Here is a 6,000-nt window from a genome sequence, read left to right as displayed (position 1 = left end):
ACTGACTTCAAGAATAAAGCCGTGGACCCTTGCGGTGAGTGTTACAGTTCTTAAAACGTGGCATCTCCGGAGTTTGTTTTTTCTGATGTTCAGATGTGCTCAGAGTTTCTTCCTTCTGGTGGGTTTGTGGTCTTGCTGTCTCATGAGTGAAACTGCAGACCTTTGCAGTGAGTGTTACAGCTCTTAAGGTGGCACGTCTCGAGTTGTTCATTCCTCCCAGCGGGTTCCTCACCTACACTGGCTTCAGGAGTGAAGCTGCAGACCTTCACGGTGTCACAGCTCATAAAGCAGTGTGGCCCCAAAGAGTAAGCAGCTGCAAAATTTATTACAAAAACCAAAACAACAAAGCTTCCACAGTAAGGACTGGGACTGCTGGCTGGGGCAGCCTGCTTTTATTCCCTTATCTGGCCCCACCCACATCCTGCTGAGTGGTCCATTTTACAGAGAGCCGATTGGTCTGTTTTACAGAGAGCTGATTGGTCCATTTTGACAGGGTGCTGATTGGTGCATTTACAATCCCTGAGCTAGACACAAAAGTTCTCCATGTCCCCACTAGATTAGCTAGATACAGAGTGCGGATTGGTGCATCCACAAACCCTGAGCTAGACACAGGGTGCTGATTGGTGTGTTTACAATCCCTTAGCTAGACATAAAGATACTCCAAGTCCCCACCAGACTCAGGAGCCCAGCTGGCTTCACCCAGTGGATCCCGCACGGGGGTCACAGGTGGAGCTGCCTGCCAGCCCTGCGCCGTGCGCCCGGCACTCCTCAGCCTTTGGGCGGTGGATGGGACTGGGCGCCCTGGAGCAGGGGGTGGCGCTTCTTGGGGAGGCTCGCCGTGCGCAGGAGCCCACAGCGGGTTGGCGGGGGAGTCTCAGGCATGGCGGGCTGCAGGTCCTGAGCCCTGCCCTGCCGGGAGGCAGCTAAGGCTCGGCGAGAATTGGAGCACAGCAGTTGGCCCAGGTGCTAAGCCCCTCACTGCCCCGGCTTGCCAGCCGGCCGGCTGCTCCGAGTGCGGGCCCGCCGAGCCCACGCCCACCCGGAACTGGCGCTGGCCCGCAAGCGCGGCGCGCAGCCGCGGTTCCCGCCCGCGCCTCTCCCTCCACACCTCCCGGGAAGCTGAGGGAGCCGCCTCCGGCCTTGGCCAGCCCAGAAAGGGGCTCCCACAGTGCAGCCGGGGGCTGAAGGACTCTTCGAGCGCGGCCAGAGTGGGCGCCGAGGCCGAGGAGGCGCCAAGAGCGAGCCAGGGCTGCGACGACAGCCAGCACGCTGTCACCTCTCAGCACCATCCCCCATCATACTGTCCTCACCATAGTAAGTGAATTCTCCTGAGGTCTTTCTTTGAAAGTGTGTAGCTCCTCCCCCTCACTGTCTTGCTCCTGCTTTCACCATGTGATATGCAAGCTCCTGCTTTGCTTTCTGCTATGATTGTAAGCTTTCAGATCTTCCTGTACAGCCTGCAGAACTGTGAGCCAATGAAAACTCTTTTATTTATAAATGACACAATCTCAGATATTTCTTTATAGCCATGCAAGAACGGCCCGATACAGTGATGATGTGTCAATGTAGGCTTATCAATTGAAACAAATGTGCCACTCTGGTGGGGGATGTGGATAATGAGGGAGCCTATGCATGTGTGGGGGAAGAGGGGACATGGGACATCTTTGTACTTTCCTCTCTATTCTGCTGTGAATCTAAAACTGCTCTAAGAAATTGTTTTTTAAAAATAGCTATCAATTAGTTAATATAAGTCACATGTCTAGAATTTACCTAATTCTATGAGTGAATAATAATAGTGGATTCAACACATTGAACGTTTACTAAGCGCCAGCCATTTAAATAAGTAATTTGCATCTGAAACTAATTTCATCTTTCAGCTCCTCTCCTAGGTTGGTATTATTATTACCATATCAGTTTTATGGATAAAGGAGTCAAGTGTATAAAGGCCAAGTAAGTTGCCAAGAAAGATTTTAGTGTGCCCACTTCACAGCTGAGAAAACTGAGCTTAAAGAGAAATAGAAGCTCTTAACTACTCTGTTTCCTTCCCCTGTATTCTCTAACTCCAGTTAACACAGAAAACTGTATTTGCTTCTGTTTTTTGCTTTGAGATTCTGCTTTTTATGTGATGTTTAGTAACAGGCTAAGTTATTACATCTGAAGTGAATAGAAATAAGTCCAATTTGGCTCATGTTCCAAAACAAAATTGATAAGGGCAGATTCTATGTGGGTCATTTATGGACATATGCGACTACATTGTTTTCTGAATGGACATGGAAACCATGATGATTATGATCTTTTGAAAAATTCATGATTGAAACAGATCCAAGTTAATTATGAGATGTGCCTTATGAGGTTGTGTGTAGGAATCATCAAGGAAAAGAAAGAACAGAAGGTCACAGAATTCGTATCCGTGCAAGCATATGGATCAGTGTCTAAACACACACACACACACACACACACACACACACACACACACACACAGAGACATTTCCACACATCTGGCTTGATTCACAAAGAATCAGGAAATTCAGTTGAAACACAAACCATTTTTATTTGTGTACTGTCTGGAGAAATATCATGGAATGTTATGGAAACAAAACCCCAAGCAGGGCCATAGGGCCGCTCAATTAAGAGTCAAATAAGTAGCAGTGCCCAACCCCTGTGTAGGTAATTAAGACCCAGGGTCCGAATCCTCTGCCATCCCCATGTCTTCCCTTTTCATTTAGGACGAATAACTGGGATAGGAAGATGACAGAGATTCAGACTGCGCTCTTGTTATGACAGAGACAATAACTTTTTGTACAATGTCCAAAAAGAAATGGAAAAGATTTTTTTTTTATTGTGGTTATGGGCTAGACCCTTGACTTTTTATTTCGATGAATCACACATGTGGTTTTCTCTATGGGTACAGAGTGTTTAGAACACTCTGGAAAATCAGTTTTAACAAGACTTCAGTGTAGCTACATTATCCTGCACATAGTAGGCACTCAATAATATTTATGGAATCACTTATTTGACAAGAAAATAATTCTTCAACAAATATATATTGAGTTTTTAACAGATGCCAGGGACTTTACTAGGCTCATGGGACACAACAACAACAAAGAGAGCACTCTTTTCTCTGATGAAGACTATGTTCTACTAAACAGGACATAAACAAATATGTAAAATATGTAATGTGTCAAATGGTGATTAACTGCTCTGGTAGGCTGAATAATGGGCCCCAAAGATGTCCACTTCCTAATCCCTGAACCTATAAATATGTTCCCTTATTTGCCACAAGAGACTTTACAGATGTAACTAAGTTAAGAATTTTGAGGTGGAGAGTTTACCTGGATTATCCAGGTGGGCCCAACATAATCTAAAGGGTCCTTATAAGAAGGAGAGGTGATGATGGAAGCAGAAGTAAGAGTGATGTAAGCCCACCAGCCAAGGGATGCAGGAAGCCAATGGAAGCTGGGAAAGGCTGGAATCAAATTCTCCCCTATGGCGCCCAGAAGGGATGCAGCCCTGTTTACACCTTGATTTTGGCCTAGTGAAACGGATTTCAGATTTCAAACTTACAGAACTGTAAGGAAATAAATTTGTGTTGTTGGAAGCCACTAAGTTTGTGATAATTTGTTACAGCAGCAACAGGAGACTAATACAAATGCTCTGGGGAAAATAAAGGAAAGGGAGTAGACGGTGTTGAGGTGGAAGAGGCTGAGAGGGCTGAGAGTGGTTGCAACTTAAAATAAAATGAGTAGGGAAGGTGTGCCAGATTGTAATGTCTAAAGATGGCAACCATGATATCACCCATCCCACATGCTTTCCTCACAGTGTGACTTTGAAACTTCTCCCATTAGATGGTGGGTTGGGGGAGGAGTGGGGTTCTCTGTTCCTCTCCTTCCATCTGTGTGAGTTTATGGCTCTAGTGAAAGAGATACTGTGTCACTTCTGAGGCTGGGTCATAAAAGGTGATACAGCATCTGCCTGCTGCTCTTTGAGACATACTCTTGGAACTCAGCCACCATGCAGCCAGGAAGCCCACAGAGCTATGGAGAGGCCACATATAGGTGTTCTGGTTGAGGTATCCGCTGACACAATTGCTAGACTTGTGAGTGAGTCAGTTTTCAACTCCCAGCTGTGATGTCACCCTCAGCTATTCTCACTGTGCCATTGCTGAGTTCCTAACCCACAGAATCCTTGAACATATAAGAATGATTGTTTTTTTAACAACTGAGTTTTGAGGACATTTGTTATGGCACAAAAGTAACTGGAACAGAAGGCCATATTGAGAGGGTGACATTTAAGCAAAACCCTAAAGGTAGTAAGGGAGCCATCACAATGTCTAGTGAAAGATTATTCAAGGTAGGAGAAAATGTAACTGCAAAAGCCCTAATGGGAAGGAAGGCCTTGTGTACCTGGTATGAATCAGGAACAGTTAGGGGGCTGTTGCAGAAATGTAGATTGTGTAGGGGCTTGTAGACCATGGGAAGAATTTGGGCCTTTCCTCTGAGTGAAATTGGAAAGTTTTGAGTGGGATGGGGGATGATCTGACTCAGATTTATGGAACATCGATTCAACTGCTACATTCAGAATGGACTGTAGTGGGGCAAGGGTGGGAGCATGGAGACCAAGAAGGAGGATATTTTTCTAATCAAAGAGAGAAACTTGGACTAGGATGGTAACAATATGAATGGTAAAACATTTGGGAATATTTTGAAGTAGAGTCAACAGGTAGTTAGGATATGTATTTTTAAGAGTGCGATATTGTGATAGATTGGATATGAGTGAGAGAAAGAGAATGATTGTAAAATTGGCTTAAACAGCTGAAAGAATAGACTTGCCACTTACGAGATGGAGGACTGCTAATGGACAGACTCAGAGAAAATCACAAGTTCAGTTTTGGGCATAATAAGCTTGAGATGCCCGTTAGACATCTAAGAGCAGGCTGTTGGATGCACAAGTTTGACACTCAAGAAGGTGTATAGGCTGGAGACATACATTTATTTATACAATAAGACTTGGCTTTGAGATTGGTCAAGATCACCAAGGACATGATTGAAAAGAGAGTAGGTTCAAGCACTCTGATGTTTAAAGGTCAGGGAGATGAAAGGAACAAGCAGCAGACACTGAAACATTATATAGCCCAAAAGGTGGGAGGAAGACTGGGAAGGTGTGGTTTCCTGGAATGCTATTAAGGACAGTATTTCAAGGAGGAGGGAGTGACCAGCAATGTCAAGTGATGAGGTTAAACAAGGTGAGAACCGAGAAGTGGCCGTTGTCTTTAGCAATGTTGGAGTCGCAAGTATCCTTCATAAACCCAATCTCATTGGTTGTGGTGGTAGAGAATGAATGAATGAATGTTAATCAGATTTCATGAGGGTATTTTTTCTTTGAAAGAATATGGAACATTTTCCTGTTACAGCACAAGACAAAGGACGGGAAAGTGTGCTGAGATGTCCAAAGCATTAGCTGGAGTACATTCAGATGTTGTTAAGCTCAGTGCTCTGGACACAATGTTACTGGAAGGGTTCAGAGCTTTCAGGGCTGGACTGTGGTGAAAATTATAAAGTCCTAAGCAAGCATAAGGCATATCCTTTGTTTGTTGCCAATTAAATACATCTCAAACTTCCTTCCAAGATGAAGATAATTCACTTCCTGGTTAGAAATGCAGCCTCTGAATTCGTCTGTCTATATGTGAATCTTGATTCTAACTGTTAGCCGAGTGCGTGGCTTATTTAAATCTCAAATTCCTCATCGGTAAAATGAGGCTAATAACGGTATACACCACATAGGATGATGTAAGGATTGGATTATATTTAACATGAACAGTGTCTGATGTGTGGTAAACTTTCAGTGACTGTTAGCTCTTATTACTATTAATTACATAAAATGGGGGGAGAAGAGAAGTCTTTTGTTTTGGCTCAAGGTAAATCAGTGCTACACAAATAAATATTTAATAAGCCGATCTTCATAAGGGTAACTCTGTCTGTTTAGCTGGTTTAGCTGTAATGG

General features: G+C 44.3%; 1 protein-coding gene across 1 annotated transcript in view; it reads left to right on the top strand.

Moving 5' to 3' along the window:
- Window positions 1-645: 645 nt before the first annotated feature.
- The window catches only part of TYW5 (tRNA-yW synthesizing protein 5), a 245,786-nt gene continuing 240,431 nt past the window's right edge, over window positions 646-6,000 (top strand). Inside the window, exon 1 of the mRNA XM_055379344.2 lies at window positions 646-1,314. The gene's annotated coding sequence lies outside the window, so the exon portion shown is untranslated. The remainder of the gene's footprint in view (window positions 1,315-6,000) is intronic.

This window comes from Gorilla gorilla, chromosome 11 (assembly GCF_029281585.2).
Source record: "Gorilla gorilla gorilla isolate KB3781 chromosome 11, NHGRI_mGorGor1-v2.1_pri, whole genome shotgun sequence".
NCBI classification, from domain to species: domain Eukaryota; kingdom Metazoa; phylum Chordata; class Mammalia; order Primates; family Hominidae; genus Gorilla; species Gorilla gorilla.
Note: the sequence above shows the minus strand (reverse complement) of the source record. Positions and strands in the feature narration are given on the sequence as shown.